The sequence below is a fragment of the Tachypleus tridentatus genome, chromosome 10 (genome assembly GCF_004210375.1).
Source record: "Tachypleus tridentatus isolate NWPU-2018 chromosome 10, ASM421037v1, whole genome shotgun sequence".
In the NCBI taxonomy this organism is placed as follows: domain Eukaryota; kingdom Metazoa; phylum Arthropoda; class Merostomata; order Xiphosura; family Limulidae; genus Tachypleus; species Tachypleus tridentatus.
The window spans coordinates 22,971,054-22,993,235 of record NC_134834.1 but is presented as its reverse complement, the minus strand read 5'-3'; the positions used below and the strand labels follow the sequence as shown (position 1 = coordinate 22,993,235).

At 34.3% G+C, this 22,182-nt stretch overlaps 1 pseudogene across 1 annotated transcript in view; it reads left to right on the top strand.

The window, feature by feature from the left end:
• LOC143228878 (tyrosine-protein kinase Abl-like) overlaps positions 1-22,182 on the top strand; it is a 128,383-nt pseudogene that overhangs the window by 10,899 nt on the left and 95,302 nt on the right. The gene's annotated exons all lie outside the window — the stretch shown is intronic.

Sequence of the window (22,182 nt, the reverse complement as noted above, 5' to 3'; positions counted from 1 at the left end):
CATATACACACACACACACACACTTTTCTATGGATTATAGAATATTTTTGGAAATTTCTGAATTAAATGTACAGTGGAACCACTCTAAAGCAGCCACCTTCAGGACTGAGACAAACTGGCCTGATTAGAGGGGTTCCACTGTACATAATTAGGGATTATGTAAACAAAAAGGGACTGTGATTGAATGACTGCTTTCAAGGAGTGACCAAACCTGAGGGGTGACTGCTTAGAAGGGGTTACCAAATCTGAGGGGTTCCACTGTATATAAATTATTCCACTCAAAGAACAGACTGAATTCCCTGAGTTTTGTTGGTAAATATATTAACACTGTGATTAAAATAGACTTAAAAAGGCCTCAAAGTTCATATATATGATTTATTATATTTAAGATCTGTTTACACTACAGATATTTATTTATGGAAATAGTTTTACTATACATTTTATACCAGTTACTAGTGTTGAAAATATGGACTTTTATAATCATTATTAGGCAAGGTTTCTTTGGTAAGGAAATATATTTATATGGTTCATCAATATCCATTAGCAAGTAACAAAATACACTGACAAAAATTGCACCTTGTGATTCTTGTGACAGGCTTGTTCTGTGCAGTTTTAAATGATATTATATGTGTGGAAAGTTAACTGGATATCATTACAGGTTCTGCTAACAATGTATAGCTTGAAAACCACGTATTAAACATTTTTTTAACAGTTTGGTAATTCTTAATCACTGTATTTTTTCTGGTAAGTATGTTCTGTAATAAGTTGCAACTTTTTCATATCATGCCATTTAGAATTTCTTTACAGCTTAACATGTATCATGGTATAGATGTAAGTGTTGTTTTACTCTGTTTGTAGTAAGTGTTTTGTAGGATACTGGTACTCGGCAAACTTAATTAACTCTCTAAATTTCACTATATTTCATTATTTTTAAAAACTTATCGGTATTTACATTTTGTAGAACAGACCTGAGGATTGAAACAGTGTTTACAAAACAGTGAGTAATCCCATTCCAAAACAATTGCATCATTCAAACCCATGTTTTCTTTTTTCTTTTTGGTCACCAGTTTGTGTGTGTGTGTGTGTGTGTGTGTGTGATGATGTAATCCTTGAGAAAGGTACAACCCAAAACATGAAAGTTGAATAAAATATTTTTTTGGGAGTGTAGTTAATTTTTGTGTGTGTTTCTAAACATGATTCAGTACTTTACTTTCCTTTGTCTCTAAATTATTTTAAGTACATCTTAACAGCCATTTCTGGTCTTTTCTTTTTACTGTTACTTTATATTTCAGTTTCCTGAAGTATTTGAAGAGATGAAATCACTTTAACCTCCACCAGTAGAATATGTAGCTAGTTAATCACTTTAACCTCCACCAGTAGAATATGTAGTTAGTTAATCACTTTAACATCCACCAGTAGAATATGTAGTTAGTTAATCACTTTAACCTCCACCAGTAGAATATGTAGTTAGTTAATCACTTCAACATCCACCAGTAGAATATGTAGCTAGTTAATCACTTTAACATCCACCAGTAGAATATGTAGCTAGTTAATCACTTCAACATCCACCAGTAGAATATGTAGCTAGTTAATCACTTTAACCTCCACCAGTAGAATATGTAGTTAGTTAATCACTTCAACATCCACCAGTAGAATATGTAGCTAGTTAATCACTTTAACATCTACCTGTAGAATATGTAGTTAGTTAATCACTTTAACCTCCACCAGTAGAATATGTAGTTAGTTAATTACTTTAACCTCCACCAGTAGAATATGTAGTTAGTTAATTACTTTAACCTCCACCAGTAGAATATGTAGTTAATCACTTTAACCTCCACCAGTAGAATATGTAGTTAGTTAATCACTTTAACCTCCACCAGTAGAATATGTAGTTAATCACTTTAACCTCCACCAGTAGAATATGTAGTTAGTTAATCACTTTAACATCCACCAGTAGAATATGTAGTTAGTTAATCACTTTAACATCCACCAGTAGAATATGTAGTTAGTTAATCACTTCAACATCCACCAGTAGAATATGTAGTTAGTTAATCACTTTAACCTTCACCAGTAGAATATGTAGTTAGTTAATCACTTTAACCTCCACCAGTAGAATGTGTAGTTAGTTAATCACTTCAACCTCCACCAGTAGAATATGTAGTTAGTTAATCACTTCAACATCCACCAGTAGAATATGTAGTTAGTTAATCACTTTAACATCCACCTGTAGAATATGTAGCTAACAACATCCACCTATAGAATATGTAGCTAACAACATCCACCTGTAGAATATGTAGCTAACAACATCCACCTGTAGAATATGTAGCTAACAACATCCACCAGTAGAATATGTAGCTAACAACATCCACCTGTAGAATATGTAGCTAACAACATTTTCATCTACTTAATTACAATGCTCATATATTTAATTTTGCATAATTTATGTGCATCATGTGTAGGAAGCTTTTGAAAATTGTTTGCTGTCTTTAGGTCTTTTTTTGCAAATATTATTGAACAGAATACTTATTTGTATTAGTGTATAAATGGATTATTTTATGTGAGCATCATACTTAAACATCATAAATACATTGTTTAATACAATGTAAAGAAATATGTTACTAAGAATTTACACACAAGTCTGGTTACAAGGTCCAGTTTACTACAAAATCATTGTGGGTTAAATAGACAACTGTAAATTCACAGTTTGTGTTAGATATTATACAGCATACTTAAATGCACAATAGAAGTGTTACTTTATAATGAAACAATTTATTTAAAAACAATTTTGAATTAAAAACTATCATTTTTGTTCTTAGAAAACATCAAATGTATTATAGTTTACACAATGTTTTGTATTAATTTACAATACAACTTTCATAAATGTATTAATGAAGTAATAAAATGCTTTATTCATTATTTAAGGTATATTAGTTTGTGGTTTAAAAAATGTTGCTAGTGACTTATTATAGTCAAAAGTGTGTTGTTATAGTCATAAATGTTCTCTGGATGGAAGAGTGTGCCTTTTGTGAAGTTTGCCTTTCATACTTTCTATAATCGGTGTAATGAAGGCGTGTATCTGGTTTTAGAATACTAGTGAGTCATTGCATTAATCAGATAAAAATACGAACTTGTACAAGTGTATGCTTACCTTTGTAAATGTGAAAAGGTGAAGTAATGAACTACAATGTTAAAACTATGGCATCATTTTTGGCACATTTCAACGAGTATTTCTTTTAAGTTCCACTAATTTAGCACAGACATGTTTCTAATACTCTTAGGCTTAACCATGTGATTGAGATAAACAGGTTTTTCTCTTTCCGTGCTATTATTGAAACTAAGATAAAAAAATATGACTTACTAGTAGTTTAAGTTTTGTTTTTTACCTGAGTATAGGTGGTTAAGCCTAATAAAAATAGTAATTTATTAGCAGTTTTTTACCTAAACATTCATTGGCTAAGCCTAATAAAAATAGTAATTTATTAGCAGTTTTTTACCTAAACATTCATTGGCTAAGCCTAATAAAAATAGTAATTTATTAGCAGTTTTTTACCTAAACATTCATTGGCTAAGCCTAATAAAAATAGTAATTTATTAGCAGTTTTTTACCTAAACATTCATTGGCTAAGCCTAATGAAAATGCAAAAGATCTTTGCACAAATTATTTAAGAAGATTTAGTAAAAGGTGTTTAAATCTTTTGCAGGGCTACTAAAATAATAAAACCAACAGGTAATAAATGCTCTTTTTTTAATAGAAGTATCAAACAAACTTTTGGTGCTGTATTGATTTGTGGTACTTGAATATACTCTTTTGATCTTTACCAGTGTGCTGAAAATAACATTATCAGTAGGTGAGTAATATCAGTTTCTAGTGTGGTACCCTATCAGTAGTAAACACTAAAATTTAGATTTATAAAAACTAGTTCCAAAATTCAACTGTCATTAGTACATTTTACATAGTGCACGTTAAATCCAGCAACATTTAGAAAAAATTCTTCAAAATTTGTAAACTTTTTTATATTGGAGATATTTTTTTCTAACATTAGTCTCAGAAGCACTTCAGTTGAAAAGTGTTCATTGTATTTTTTATATGACGTGGAAATATTAAATCAGACACTCAGTTCTCACCACACACACACAGAGAAAAAACATTTGCTGGTCTTGTTTCTTAGAGCATTTTCTTTTTTGTGTATGTGTCTCAATCTGTTCTCTTTGCATTAAACACTTTTCTGTGTTATACAGTTTTTGTGTTATTTATGTTACCTAAACAAATCTTTAATTGTGTCTGTAGAGAGACATACAATTTTTCTGTTTTTTCTTCTTCCTATTGCTAATCAATCGGTCACCATTCCTATGTTTTTCAACAGATTGACCTGAAACTTGGTTCAGTTATAACTTGGTCTACTTTTTTAAATTTTTTGATTTAGGGCTTTTTAAGGATTTTATGAGGTCAAAAGTCAAACAACCCCAAAACGTAATTTTCGGCTTTAGTACAATAATTGTTTTCAGCAATGAGGATGAAAATTGACACAATTGTAAATTTCACAAGTTCAACACACATTTATATGCAACAAGATTGGTTTTGCATTCCCTTAATGTTTTTTTCAGGGGAGTCAGAGCTTACAAGATGTTTAATTTGTGGTATTTGGTCACTTACTAGTGATATTTTGACTAATTTATATGGGAAGGGTTCTCCACATCAACAAACAAAAATGGTGGTTTTGCCCATTTTTAGGGGTGGGGTGGTCAAAATGACACAAAAAGCATAGGTTTAAAGGTTTCTATCAATTACTTTAATGTATTTTGGCCAGTTTACATGGGATGGGGTACAAAGATGTTTTTGCAGGTCCTGTATATATACATACAGGATTATGTACATTATTAATTACTTAGCCACATTTTGACTGATTTATGTGGGATTCAGTATTAGGATACTCTTTGCAGGCCCAAAATAGATCTACAGATAATTTTGGAATTTTTCAGTGAGGAAAGCACAGTTTCAGGTTTTTTGTGAACTTTTCATATGTACATCAACCAACTTGCATGGAATTTTGTACAAAGATGCCTTCTTGGAGATTCCAAGAAATGATACAAACAGTTTTCAATTTTTTTCTGAGTTTTTCACAGTTTTTATTGTGTCAGAATTGGTCATTCTCAGATTGCTTGGCAGAGACATGTTACATTTGTCTGTGAATGTTGACCTCTTTAATCAAAGTTTAGTTGATCCAACTCTAATAATGTTAGAAATATAATAGTTTTTAGTGAGCATTCTATTGCTAAAGAAGCCTCTTATGGTTTAGCTCAAACAACATGTATGTGTGTGTGTGTGAAAGTCACACAATGTCAGTTTTTAATTTTTTTTTTTTAAATTAGTAGATAATTTGATTGTCTACTGTAACTTGCTTTGTGTGATCAAAGATCCTTTGTATTCTGTTTACATATACAAGCAAAGTTGCTCCATTATTCTCAGCTACTTCTGTATCTCTCAGGGAAGGGAGGGTGAATATAAAAACACGCCCCAGAAGAATACTTGTTTGTGGTGCCTGGGCAAGTGCAGTATGTTTGGTTGTGCTAGTGTGTGAGAGAAAGGTTTGAACTGTTTCAGACATAGCTCCTGGGCCCAACACGGCCAGGTGATTAGGGCACTTGACTCGTAATCTAAGGGTCATGGATTGAAATTCTCTTTACACCAAATATGTCTGCCCTTTTAGCTGTATAGGTGTTATAATGTTATGGTCAGTCCCACTGTGTGTTGGTAAAATAGTAGCCCAAGTTGGCAGTGGTTGGTGATTATTAGTTCTCTTTGTTCTAGTCTTATGCTGCCAAGTTAGGGATGGCTAATGCAGTTAGCCCTCGAGTAGCTTTGCGCGAAATGCAAAACAAACAACCATGGGGCTAAAACTTACTGTATTACGTTTAGAAATGTCTCACAGAAGTAAAACTTTTTCACCTGTTTAAAGTTTACCTTTTTCGCTTCTATCGTCCAATACAGAACAGTAACTATTTTCTGGACGCAGTAAAAGCAGTACAGACTTGTGATTTAAAATGTGTTAAGAAATAAACATTTCTTAATGATTTTAAATGTTTATAAAAACTGTTTGCCATGTAAAATATTTAACGTAACTTTACAATATTTAAAACGGAATATGTGAAATTGACAGTTTTCTCTCTTCTTTTTTTTTTTAAATTATGACAACGTGGAATTGTCCAGTACTTATGTAGGACTAGTTTGAGGGCACTATTTAAAGTTACTATAAAAGAAACTTGTAAAAGTACTAAGTAAATAATACTATGAAAATATAATTTTTACAAATGTTTCCACATAGTATAAAATCTCCAAAAATCAGCCTTTAATACTATAAAATTTGTTTTTGTACTTAGTTGTCGAAGACGGTTTTTGATCGACTAAAATAACCAACCCCTGGCCTCTCTTCTAGCATAGAATATAATAAGGATCATAATTTAACTAATATATTAACATTGTTTATATTTGTTAGTTTTAATAATGTTGGCTGTCTCTTTTATTTATCTGTGAAAACGTTTTACGGCATCAGAACTCTCAGGTCTTTAGAAATTTTTTGCCCCACGTAAGTTTCATTGGTATAAGTATGCAGTGAAAACATTTATCGTTCGGGTTCAAAAAGAATAAATAAAATAAGTATTTTGTCAAAGGCAAATTTTTATTTTATTTTTGTTCTGAACATGTATTTAAAAAAATCGCATTATGAATAACGAAACTCGTAAAGTTCTTGAAACTGACCATTGTTACGAGTCTCTCACGATGGTGGTTTTTGGAATGTGGACAAACGAATAGATTGACTCCGCCTAAAATTTATGCCTCATGTAGAAGCTATGCAGAGGAGTTTTCCAAGCATGAATTTATTTCTGAGTCATTTTGCACCGCTAAGTAGCGAGTACGTCTATAATTATATACTTGAGCGATGTTTTTAAAGTAACTGGGTTTTGATAAATAAATTAGATGGAGTGAAATTAATTATTTTGAAGACGTCAAACCAATCGTTCATGTATAATGGCAGTGAAATTAGTTCAGTTGGTAGATATGGAGAGTTATAAATATAAAGTTAAGAAAATTGGAGATTGGAGTTTAAAGCAGCATAACATATATTTTATTATATAATTTACTGTGTAATCCTGTTCCTGTACTCATTTAACATAATTAATGTGAGTGCACGGTATTGTACAGCCATATGGAGTGTAACGTTCCGTTTCTTACTGTGAACGTGGAGAAGGGAACACGACCTAACCGTTCCCAGGTGCTGAATCCCACCGGAAGCTGACAAGTTTACCCGGCGTGCTGTTCTGGTAGGGGTCATATAGTGGTACACGTGGTCGTGACGTCATTGTACTCGTATTCAATAGGATGTAAGAACGTGGGCATCAGATTCCCTTGGTTACTTTTGTTTTTGGTTAAACATCTTATGTTTCCTGTTTCGTCATACTCTTAAAGCTATTGCAAAGGTTTTCTGTCCGATAAATCAACCTCTAAAGTAATTCGCTCTGTATTATCTGTAAATAAAAACATATTTGTATTCTACTAACCCGACCTTTTGTATTCAAATCATTTGCATGATAATTAGCAGAACTTGAAATTGAACCTAGTCAACCGAATGTGACTCTAAACGCCCTTAAAGTATCTTCCGAACCTGTTCAGGCCAGTCCACGGTCGACTGGGTGCATACATGATAGAAACACCTTAATTTTTTATGAGATCGGGCAAGGTGACGACCTTACTTAGTCAGCAGGGTCGTGTAGGTTGTTTCTCTTGGATTGTGTCCTGTTTTGTTCTATAGTTCACATGTTGCGTTACCTGCTCAGTAATGACTATCTGCGTTTGGTGTAACAGTAACATATGAAGCTTGTTACTGGAATTTGATCGATTCGTTTAACATAACAGCTTATCAGAAAATCAGTGCAAAGATATGTTTGTCGGAGAAATAACCAAGAAATTGCACGTAAAAAGGTACTTTGTTTTTATTCGCATAAATTTTTGCAACTTGCGTCATCAAAGTCGTAAATATGTATCTCAGAACGGCTGGTATGGGTATTAACACTTTTATTGATAAGGAGAGAACAACGTTTCGACCTTCCTAGGTCATCTTCAGGTTAAGAAAGAGAAACATGATTACAATTAATTATACTTAAGATATTACTGTTAGGCTTACTATATTTTTAGCACTGTATTCTTTATATGCCTAGTAATAATGAGTGCATGTATTAGTTATCTATAATATTGTTTGGTAGCACCAAAGTATGTTTGTCAGATTGCAGTTGAACCGCAGGCAGAAGTGTGTTGATATACTTGGACAATGGAACTACTTTTGACCTTATATAAAATAAACCTTCATTTTAGAACCTTATCAAAACGTTGCAGTACAGAAACACACATGGCCAGGTTGTTAAGGCACTCGACTCTTAATCTGTGGGTCGTGGGTTCGAATCCCAGTCACACCAAACATGTTCGCCCTTTCAGACGTGGGGGCGTTATAATGTGACGGTTAGTCGCACTGTTCGTTGGTAAAATAGTTCACGAGTTGGCGGTGGGTAGTAGTGACTAGTTGCCTTCCCTCTAGTCTTGCATTGCTAAATTAGAAACCGCTATCGCAGATACCCCTCGTGTAGCTTTGCGCGAAATTCAGAACAAACAAACAAACAGAAACACGCACACATAAACGAGTTTTGAACTTGTATTCTAAGAAGTTTTGTTTATGGTATCAGCCTTCTGTTTCATCAATCAGAGGAATGGTTCTCTGGTCCAAAGAACATTAAAACAACTGTTTATCAATTTCCTGTTTTTACAACGTAAAGAATGTAACGCTATAAATGTTACAAGCTAAATATTTTGTTAGTTTTAAAAATTACAAAAAAAATCAAAAAAAAATTTTTGAAGTTAGAAGTGTTACCTTCAAGTTAGTAATTGTCGTTACAAACACCATCCTTTGTTTCTATTGATTTTAGGGTGTGTTTTATGTTCCTTTGAAGTCTTTTGTTTTTGCTCCAGTGTTGAAGTTGAAAAGGCAGGTTTCACTTATTTGTTTACAACGTTAATCCTAGTATCTTCGAACATTCAAAATGACACAAGACATAAGAATTTAACATTCTGAAACTCGAACGTGCCAAATAAGAGCATGCTTCTCATTACAAAAAAAATCCTGTAAAATAATAGTTTTTACACTTTTCCATCACCCGAAACGCATGAAAGAGGTTTATAATTAACGAACAGAAACTGGTCCACCCAAGAACCAACAAGCCACTACATGACGATTAAATGACCTGCAGAATACATACAATATACTTTATATAAACGCCATTTGAAACTCGCACAGACACAAAAGAAACTCGCCATCCACCAGTAGTAAATCATCACTAAAACTAAACCTAGTCATACCACACATCAGTAACACATCACTAAAACTAAACCTAGTCATACCACACAACAGTAACACATCACTAAAACTAAACCTAGTCATACCACACATCAGTAACACATCACTAAAACTAAACCTAGTCATACCACACAACAGTAACACATCACTAAAACTAAACCTAGTCATACCACACAACAGTGACACATCACTAAAACTAAACCTAGTCATACCACACAACAGTGACACATCACTAAAACTAAACCTAGTCATACCACACATCAGTAACACATCACTAAAACTAAACCTAGTCATACCACACAACAGTAACACATCACTAAAACTAAACCTAGTCATACCACACATCAGTAACACATCACTAAAACTAAACCTAGTCATACCACACAACAGTAACACATCACTAAAACTAAACCTAGTCATACCACACAACAGTAACACATCACTAAAACTAAACCTAGTCATACCACACAACAGTGACACATCACTAAAACTAAACCTAGTCATACCACACAACAGTGACACATCACTAAAACTAAACCTGGTCATACCACACATCAGTAACACATCACTAAAACTAAACCTAGTCATACCACACAACAGTAACACATCACTAAAACTAAACCTAGTCATACCACACATCAGTAACACATCACTAAAACTAAACCTACTCATACCACACAACAGTAACACATCACTAAAACTAAATCTAGTCATACCACACAACAGTGACACATCACTAAAACTAAACCTAGTCATACCACACAACAGTAACACATCACTAAAACTAAACCTAGGTCATACCACACAACAGTAACACATCACTAAAACTAAACCTAGTCATACCACACAACAGTAACACATCACTAAAACTAAACCTAGTCATACCACACAACAGTGACACATCACTAAAACTAAACCTAGTCATACCACACAACAGTGACACATCACTAAAACTAAACCTAGTCATACCACACAACAGTGACACATCACTAAAACTAAACCTAGTCATACCACACATCAGTAACACATCACTAAAACTAAACCTAGTCATACCACACAACAGTAACACATCACTAAAACTAAACCTAGTCATACCACACATCAGTAACACATCACTAAAACTAAACCTAGTCATACCACACAACAGTAACACATCACTAAAACTAAACCTAGTCATACCACACAACAGTAACACATCACTAAAACTAAACCTAGTCATACCACACAACAGTGACACATCACTAAAACTAAACCTAGTCATACCACACAACAGTGACACATCACTAAAACTAAACCTAGTCATACCACACATCAGTAACACATCACTAAAACTAAACCTAGTCATACCACACAACAGTAACACATCACTAAAACTAAACCTAGTCATACCACACATCAGTAACACATCACTAAAACTAAACCTACTCATACCACACAACAGTAACACATCACTAAAACTAAATCTGGTCATACCACACAACAGTGACACATCACTAAAACTAAACCTAGTCATACCACACATCAGTAACACATCACTAAAACTAAACCTAGTCATACCACACAACAGTAACACATCACTAAAACTAAACCTAGTCATACCACACATCAGTAACACATCACTAAAACTAAACCTAGTCATACCACACAACAGTAACACATCACTAAAACTAAACCTAGTCATAACACATAACAGTAACACATCACTAAAACTAAACCTAGTCATACCACACAACAGTGACACATCACTAAAACTAAACCTAGTCATACCACACAACAGTAACACATCACTAAAACTAAACCTAGTCATACCACACATCAGTAACACATCACCAAAACTAAACCTAGTCATACCACACATCAGTAACACATCACTAAAACTAAACCTAGTCATACCACACAACAGTAACACATCACTAAAACGAAACCTAGTCATACCACACAACAGTGACACATCACTAAAACTAAACCTAGTCATACCACACAACAGTGACACATCACTAAAACTAAACCTAGTCATACCACACAACAGTGACACATCACTAAAACTAAACCTAGTCATACCACACATCAGTAACACATCACTAAAACTAAACCTAGTCATACCACACATCAGTAACACATCGCCAGAAGTAAAAATAGTAATACCATTAGTGACATATCAACAAATGTAAACCTGATCATATTGTATATCATTGATACATCACCAAAAGTAAAACTAGGTATGCCATACCTCAGTGACACAGTAAAAGCTTAACTAAAAAATCTCGCCTTCAGGTTAATGCAGACGTGGGTAAAACCTCAAAGAACAGTTGCCCACTCTACTTTTAGCTCGGGGGAAGGGGGTCTATTACCAGAAACAACGGAGCTGGAGAAAAATGTGTAGCCCAAAATATAATATACGACGTAGAATGGAAGTCTTGTGGAGAGAGATGTATATCGGTGACAGAACGACCCTGCACACTGTCTTCAGTTGTCTACACAGGTTCTCTTGTTAAACTTTAAAATGATCATTGCCCTTCACCAGTAAGTTAAAATTAAAATCAACCTTTCCCATTTAAACAGTACAACTCAGCAAAGACAAAATACTTCAGAGACAGAAATTATCCGAAGTAATCCATATCTGGGGGGGGGGGAACAAACAACAGCAACAAATACAATCAATAGAAATAAAGTATTCACATCAACTAGTTGCTCTTTGGTAAGTTTACGGTCTTCCAGCGCCAAAAATCGAATTTATACACCTGGGGTGGGCATAGCACAGACAGCCCATTGTGTATTTTTTATAACTAGTTTGTGTCCTGAATTAGAATTACAGTTTGACACAGCTGTGTGTCATTTTGAAAACTGATAATGTTTTTTTAACTTACCGTTCAAACATCGAGAGATGGCGCTGTTGAACCGTTAAAGATTAATAGGCCTAAATCTCTAACTGTCACGCATATGAATTTGAATCGGAAATGGGCAAATGAAGAGAAATGTGTAAGAATATGGATGTTTACGTACCTTATATAATGAGAAATGTGCAAGAATATGGAGGTTTACGTGCCTTATATAATGAGAAATGTGCAAGAATATGGAGGTTTACGTACCTTATATAATGAGAAATGTGTAAGAATATGGAGGTTTACGTACCTTATATAATGAGAAATGTAAGAATATGGATGTTTACGTACCTTATATAATGAGGAATGTGCAAGAATATGGATGTTTACGTACCTTATATAATGAGAAATGTGTAAGAATATGGATGTTTACGTACCTTATATAATGAGGAATGTGCAAGAATATGAATGTTTACTACCTTATATAATGAAAATGTGTAAGAATATGGAGGTTTACGTACCTTATATAATGAGAAATGTGCAAGAATATGGAGGTTTACGTGCCTTATATAATGAGAAATGTGCAAGAATATGGAGGTTTACGTACCTTATATAATGAGAAATGTGTAAGAATATGGAGGTTTACGTACCTTATATAATGAGAAATGTGTAAGAATATGGAGGTTTACGTACCTTATATAATGAGAAATGTGTAAGAATATGGATGTTTACGTACCTTATATAATGAGAAATGTAAGAATATGGATGTTTACGTACCTTATATAATGAGGAATGTGCAAGAATATGGATGTTTACGTACCTTATATAATGAGAAATGTGTAAGAATATGGAGGTTTACGTACCTTATATAATGAGAAATGTGCAAGAATATGGATGGTTTACGTATGGAGGTTTACGTACCTTATATAATGAGAAATGTGCAAGAATATGGAGGTTTACGTGCCTTATATAATGAGAAATGTGCAAGAATATGGAGGTTTACGTACCTTATATAATGAGAAATGTGTAAGAATATGGAGGTTTACGTACCTTATATAATGAGAAATGTAAGAATATGGATGTTTACGTACCTTATATAATGAGGAATGTGCAAGAATATGGATGTTTACGTACCTTATATAATGAGAAATGTGTAAGAATATGGATGTTTACGTACCTTATATAATGAGGAATGTGCAAGAATATGAATGTTTACTACCTTATGTAATGAGAAATGTGTAAGAATATGGAGGTTTACGTACCTTATATAATGAGAAATGTGCAAGAATATGGAGGTTTACGTGCCTTATATAATGAGAAATGTGCAAGAATATGGAGGTTTACGTACCTTATATAATGAGAAATGTGTAAGAATATGGAGGTTTACGTACCTTATATAATGAGAAATGTGTAAGAATATGGAGGTTTACGTACCTTATATAATGAGAAATGTGTAAGAATATGGATGTTTACGTACCTTATATAATGAGAAATGTAAGAATATGGATGTTTACGTACCTTATATAATGAGGAATGTGCAAGAATATGGATGTTTACGTACCTTATATAATGAGAAATGTGTAAGAATATGGAGGTTTACGTACCTTATATAATGAGAAATGTGCAAGAATATGGATGTTTACGTACCTTATATAATGAGGAATGTGCAAGAATATGGAGGTTTACGTACCTTATATAATGAGAAATGTGTAAGAATATGGATGTTTACGTACCTTATATAATAAACTTTAGGCTCACTGGTTTCTAATGCCTTACGTGTATTTTAGATTATTTATTATGTAAATACCAACTGAGTGATACTCCATCCGAGTTTTGGTATTGTGCGAAAGATCTCTTGACACTGACTAGTGTTAGACAAATGATAGATGTGCAATACAATCTTATCGTATTTAATTACTGTAATGCATGTACCTAAATAACTTATCAGAAGATACATCATGTCTTCCCGTTCATTCCGAATGATGAGGTGTTGTACGAAAATCCTCTGTCAATGATTTGTGTTAGATGTGGAAGACTAATTTCACACGTCTATGATTCTGAACCCGAAATGAAGACAAATGTCGAAAAAAAATTAGTTTAAAGATTTTTACGACGTCACACGTTTAAATTGTAACATTCATAACAATGCTTAAAAATGTGGTGTACAAGAACTTGCAAGAAACTTTCGTGTTTAATACACTTTCATTCTAAAAATATATCGTAAAGTACACGTTTGAGACTCATATCTCGTTTGTTTCTCTAGCCAAGCCTCTAGATGAAGGTGTCTGACCAAAACGTTAAGTATTTCGTCTACCCGGCATAGACAGGTGGTTAGGGCGCTCGACTCGCAGTCTGAGAGTTGTGGGTTCGATTTCCCATTTTACCAAAATGCTCGCCTTTTTAGCCGTGGTGGCGTTATAACGTCACGGTCAATCACACTATTCATTGGTAAGAGATTTGGCGATGGATGGTTATGATTAGCTGCCTTCCCTCTAGTCTTAGATTAGGGATGGCTAGCGCAGATGGCCCTTGTGTAGATTTGCGCGAAATTCAAAACAAACAGGTATTTAGTCTGAAATCATATGTCGCACAGTTATTCATGCTTTAAGATATGTATCTGTTCATCTATTTTTTTAAAAAGTTTCCTTGAACGAACTTTCGTAACCGTTGGACTTTGATAGCCGGACTCTTCATAATAAGTCGGAAGTATTAGGTTCGTTCAGAGTTGCTGACATGAACTTTGTATTTTATTAAGCACTTCAGTGAGGTACGTTACGCTTGTAGGGAGTGTTTGAGTTTATACACAAAAATCGCGGTCATTGTGGCCTTAATATCTGACCATACAATCAACACTGATTCTACAGGGTGTTCGGAAAGTCACTGTGCAGTTTTGAAAGCAGCGATAACAGCATTCATTCAGTCTATTTCAAGCCAGCAATTGATAGCGGTGTTTAGAAACAAAATAAGAAGGATACAGGCCTGTATTGATGCCAACGGGGGTCACTTTCAACATTGTTTATATTTATCATTCATATTTACCTCCTTTATTCTATATTGAAACATGTCTGTTAATAAATATACAAGTGCACAGTGACTTTCCGAACACCCTGTTAAAGCCTGTCCTGCAGAAACCTGATCAATATTACATCCTGTCTCTCCACAGCTCGCGTAACAGTATTTCACAATTCGCTGTTGACTTGTAGTTTCGTGTATTAACGTATAAAGTTTCAATTATTTTTTTCTCATTTAGAAAAGCATGTACATATTTTAATTTTTGATTACTTTTTCTTCTGAAACGTCATCAGTACGTTTGTGCCATTTTCTCTGTTAAAAGGAAAGAGTATGGGTTACAGCAAGAAGGTTAGTTGTAGTAGGTTTTGTTTTTGTTATCACAATTTGATTCCAGTGTCACTTCAAGCGGTCAAAATGTAAAAGCGAAGAGAACGAAAAGTCGCCCTGTAGGAAAATCGTGCCCATACTATTGTGTCTGCCGATGACACATATACGTATGTATGCTTCGTAACCTAGGAAAACTGAGCTATATATCAAGTTTGCATAATACAGTGACAGCCTAGATCAGATAAGTCTTTCTATAAAGTTGCTTTACGTAGGGTTTGTGGAAGGATTTTTTTGGTGCAATACAGAGTGAAAAGAGTGTACGTTGCAGATGAAAATTAGCCTATAAATACTCTAGTAGAGAGAGAGAGCGGAACGTGATGATAGATTTCTTGGCCTGCTTTCGAAAACGCGGGTCAAAATAAGTTAAGAATGTGCGGTATATTTGTACATATATTCACACGTGCGAACATGAAAACTCGAATCCCGTGTAGTGAACAAGGGATCTTGTTGATACAGACATGCGTGTATGCACGTTCAGTCGTGCTTCCGTTCTTACTGTTTTCAAAACAATCTGTTTAGAATGGAGTAATGGAGTGTGATACGTCGATTTGTATTTCACGGTAATACAGTGCACATAGGATGTCGTCTCTTAAGTTTATTATGTATGATTCAAGACTCGTGTTCTTTTCCGGTACAATGCGTTTTAAACGTGAGATTTATGAAATGTCGGTGTTTTAAGATTCAAATGTCAGATACTTTTGACGCCATTTTTACGATAGTGCCACCTATCGTAACAAACATAACGACAATAAAACAAACGAAAAAATACCCTTTGATAACGTTCGACCATTTACTAGTTTTTAATTAAAGACATAGATAAAATAGTTATTTACGACGAAAGGCACTAATTAGGCACCTTTAAAAAAATCCATATAAACTTGTACACTGAACGTGACGATTATGTGTTTATAACTTTTAAAGATTTTTTTGACGGATCCAAGTTTGTTAATGAAACTGTGCTGAACGATAAACGTTCTATCTCTTTCAAGTTATTATACACGTCACGCACACGTGCTGGACTTAACTGGTTTGTAGTCGTGATCGTGTTACGTTCGTGAACTATTACCATATTCTACGCAAACTATGCCATTATAAACTGTTAAGATATAAGTAAGTATGACCCGCCAAGATGGTGCGTACCGAAACTCGCATTTCTGCTTCTACTGAAAGTGTTATATTCTTCTCGTATAGGGACCAGGTGGTTAAAGTACTCGACTCGTAATCCGAGGGTCGCGGGTTCGAATTCCCGTCACACCAAACATGCTAGCCCTTTTAGCCGCGGGAGCGTAATAACGTTACGCTCAATCTCACTATTCGTTGGTAAAAGAGTAGCCCAAGGGTTAACTGTGGGTGGTAATGATTAGCTGCCTTCCCTCTAGTCTTACATTGCTAAATGAGGGACGGCTTGCCCAGATAACCTTCGTGTAGCTTTGTACGAAATAAAAAAAAACAAAAACGTCTCGTATATTTTTACTGGTTCTTTCACCTCCACCACCGAAAGTGGACGGAGGTTATGTTTTCACCCCTCCGTGTCTGTGTATTTGTCAACAAGGTTCCTGATAAAAAAAAAAAAAAAACTGAATAGATTTGAACGAAAGTTGGTATAAATTTGAACTGTGCCTCAACTTAGAAGTGTGTGTTTTTTTTTCTTATAGCAAAGCCACATCGGGCTATCTGCTGAGCCCACCGAGGGGAATCGAACCCCTGATTTTGGCGTTGTAAATCCGGAGACATACCGCTGTACTAGCGGGGGGCAACTTAGAAGTGATTAGCGTTTGGGGATCAAGGTCAAAGGTTACGAAAATCCGAAATATCCCTCTGCTGACATGGAGACGGATTTTTCACACTTTTTTATCTCTGTAACTCGAAATATTATGATTTTGATGAAACGTGACAGAAGTATGCCCTTTACCGACTGCTCCTCTAGTTAATTTTTTTTAAAACCTTTAAGATATACAACTGGCCCAAACTGCATGAGGAATTACACTTTAAATAATCGTTGTTGAAAGCTGTGGATGTTGGTTATATCCATCTTACATTTAAAATATATACTTCGAGTTAATATGTGAACGTATGGTTAATTCCGTAAACAAGACAGACCTGCGAATTTAAACTTCGTAAAATTATGGATTTTTTCATAATTCAGCAACGCAGATTTCCAAAATAATACATATTTTTTCCACCACTTAGGGATTTTGTTTTTCACAAATTGGGATCCCGAAAAAAACCTTTAACTCGGGTCAAATTATTATATCCTTTACCCAAGTGAGTATGTTTAATTATTGTGTTTATTAACAAAACTACAAACAAACTGAAGGAAAGGGTAGAGCGTTCGTTGATGTTACACGAGTATGATATTGTGTTTGTTAAACATGCGTCTTTTAGTCTCAAAACCACGTGTTGTAGTCTTTTATGTCTTGTGTCTGGAGATTCTTGTTTCAATGTCCATCAGTAATCAAACATCATGAAGTCAATTTCCTGATCTAACGTCCAACAAAAATCACTTCAAATTTTGTTTCTGCAACAACTAGGAATTGTCCGCATAGATACCTGAAACGGTCACCGCCTTTGTCTGAAACATTTACAGACTGCTTCTTCGAGTCCAGTTTTATATGAAGTGGAGCTAATAGGACTTCTTTGTGTTAACTTTCACGTTCAATGTGTTTCGATCCTTGTGTCAGACTGACTCTGTATGACCATTACTTCTGTATCCAATGCTGATTTCGTGCTCTGCTGTCCCATTCACACAAAAAACATAGAAACTTTGTATAATCAGATCGTCGAATCAACAATATACAAAGGACTTTTAAGTCTTCACAAAGTAGCCAACCATGTTATTTGTATTTGGTCTTGTTAAGAAGTTGGAGATTTACGTACGTTTCCTTCAAGTGAACCGAATGAGCAATAGGAACAGATGCACATACGTTACCATTGTAAAAGGGAACAAATTTTTAGTTCTTTTGGAGAAATCAATGAACAGTCCATATTCACTTGGTTCACAGACTGCAGCTCCTAGTAATAATATTAATTCAGTGATATTGTTGTAATAAGTAGGTTGACATTTGTGCAAAAAGTATGTCATAAACTCTTTCTCACCATTTCTGTACCAGTAGAGTAATGTCCACGGAGAAAGTAAAGTTCTTACCTCAAAGTATGGACTCCAAAATATTTGAATAATTATTTGGAAGGCCCATATCTCTCACCAAATAAATCATTAAGTTCACCTTGTGTGAAAAGTTGTGGTTCACCAGATGTTTCAGGTTGAAAACAATCTGTCATAATTTCTGTTGACATCAGATTCAGAACCAGATGAAACTGTATCAGCAAATGGATATGTGTTGTATACCGTGTTATAGGTACAACAGGTCGATGGTTTGGATAAGAAAGTTTCTGTTTATTTTAAGTGTTATAGCCTTGCATGTTACTTGAGGAAAGGTAACAGTCATCTTTGTGGTTTCTAGGCTCCCGCCAGACCTCTTTAATTTCAAAGGCAAATATATGTTTTCTTACCTTTAGTCCATTTCCTCAACGCTATGACACAATTGTGCAAATTTTGTAGGAACACGATTTGTGTTGGTCCCCAAGTTTTATTCCAAAATATGCATTATATGCTTTTTTGACACATACTGTAGTGTTTTGCCTTTATTTCTTTACCACAAATATAACAGTATGTTTGGATTATTTGCATGACCTCTTGTTGACATAGTGACGAATAAATAGTATTGAAGATAACAAAATAATGTCAAATTGCACGCATAAACAAATAATAACCAGAAATGGCACCCCTTGCGGCCTGTTAACCGTTTATACATTAGCACTGTGTCGTTTATTGGTTCTAGAATGATCGATAACAATCGCGTCGCGATTGGTCCAAAGAATCTATAGCCAGTGGTTGTCAGCATTTTGAGCATAACAAAATGAAACTCGACTTCAATGAAAACGATTAAATTATGTAAAAGTACATATGATAGTTTGTGAAAAAGCTGCACGTGGTGGAGAAAAACGGACATTTTCGAATTCAGCGTACAAAAATTACCATCTAACGTAAATATGTTAAGACAATAAAACCATCTCAAGCCTGTGTTATATATTATATAAGGCGAGAAAAGATTAGCATATTGTGAAAAGTGTTTAGCTCGTCTGATACCAAATGGGTATTTCGGCGACGATCTAACGAAAAAGAATTGGACCTAGCTGGTTTTTAGTCGCCTTGTTGTTTGGTGATCAAAGGCTGTGATAAATTTTCAATACAAATTTAAAAATAAAGACATACGTCATCACAGTATTAACATTATGAACGTATAATTTAGTACAATCGTCACAAGTTTTTAGTCAAATCTTTTACAGGCAGAACTTCTGATGCAGTTCAAAATGATAGGTATAATAATTGGGTTTTGAACTGGTTAACCCACAAGCACTCACACTAAAACGGTCTTGTAATTTTTCTGGTGAAACAATTTGTCTAAAAGTTATTATACAAATAGTTTCGTGTGTTTAGCTTCTATCTGATGTTTAACGAAACCTCGTATGAACTTAAAGACCTTTTATGTGTTCTTTATTGTAACGTGTAATACACCCAGACGCATCATAGTTTCGTTTTCTGTGTACATTTTAAATGGAACAACAACTAAGCGTGCTGAGCAGTTGGTGACGTGTTTTTCATTTTTCCTCTTCCTGTTCTTCACCCCTTTAATTACTACTTATTCAAATAAGCAATTCGTTTATTAAGTAAGACAGCGTTTCGTTGACCGACTATTCAGAATGATGTCAAAGTTATAAACTGTTTTGAACGGTGAAATGTATATCAAGTGTTGAGTTATTTAGTTGCGTTTAAGCCTCTCTTTTGGGTTATGGATTGAATAGAGACTGGATAGCCACACATTTTGCTTTAAAATTCCTCGTTCTTTGTGACAATAGCGCGTTCGTTTCAAAAGATATCTGCGGTGCTTTGTTGTTAACGCTGCTTCTTTACCACACGTTCTGTTGCAGAAGTGTGCATACCTTAGTGGTCAAATTCTAAGAAACGACGTATGTATTTTAAGGTTAGATAATTTGGTAGGCTGATGCATGCATGTAATATGTTCCCTTCGCTTGATTTTGTAGGTTCGCTGAGCCGAAACTTTCAGCCCGTCAAATAAAGGCGGCACCGGCGCTTGTTTTGCTTGATTAAATGTAGCAAGAAGACGTGTGGTTCCTTTTAATTTTCCGTTCGTTTTTTTTTCCCTCATTTAGAAACGTGTGCTTACTCCGTATGAAATGGTAAGCCTAAGCCTAAATGAGGTTATCACGCATGAAACTGATTCATAGAAATACCGTCCTTCATTCTAAATGTGTTAATATAACAAGAATGTAACACGTTTTTATAATTATTGTTATTTGAGACCTTTAAACGTAAATGTATGCTGGCAAGATTTCAAAACCGGTAATAAATGTAAAAAACGAGAATCATTTGTGTACTGGTATTAAATAATACAGTGTTAAAAATATGCCGTTTTGTATATAAAAAAAAATGAATATTTCACAGTCGGCTTATATTAACCAAGTAAAATATTTACAGAATTAAACTCCACCATATTATTCAGACGTCCATAAGAAAACTAAGTGAAAAGAAACAACTCGAATATTTCATTGAGTAGATAACATTAAATATGATACATTAAAGACTCGTGTACTGTTAACTTGTGTACTTTATGTTTGAGGTTAATGTACGTACATGAATTTTTGTCAGGATTTTTTTGTGTAACAAAAAGATGAGCAGATAGAAAGATAGATGAAAAGACAGAGAACACACTTTCATGGAATAATCTTTTAACTCGTGAATGAAAATGTTTAATCCCTGTTTCACTGTTCTGGAGTTCACAACCTAAACTTAATAATTAACTTTATTCTGATTAAAATTTCAAGAATAGAATGTATTGTTTGTTTGTTTGGTTTTTTTAAATCTTGCGCAAAGGTACACAAAGGCTATCTGCGCTAGCCGTCTCTAATTTAGCAGTGTAAGACTAGAGGGAAAGCAGCTAGTCATCACCACCCACTGCCAACTCTTGGGCTACTCTTTTACCAACGAATAGTGGGATTTACTGTAACATTATAACTCCCCCACGGCTGAAAGGGTGAGCATGTTTGGCTCGATGGGTGGAGCAAATAGAATGTAATTCAGTTTTATGAGTTTTAATTACAAAAGTTACACTGAAATTATCTAAACTTAATGCTAAAAACAAAGTCTGTAGTTGCATGGAAATTAATGCTTAGCATATCACTAGGTGAATTAATAATAATTTCTACTATATTTGAGTTTTTGTGTGAGTTACCTTCCAGACGTTACGTGGTTCATGTAGAAAATGAATGAATGAATGATATACTTTGTGAAATTAAGTTAAAAAATATCAATGAGTTGTTGAAGATATACCAAAGGGACCATAAAGCATAAGGTGGATATATTATCATGTGATTGATATATAACATCTTAGACAGGTAACCTTTGTCAGGTATAGGTGCCACTAAATATATGACTTACCAATTTTCTACTTAAGGATGGACATCTTTTTTATCTGTTGAAT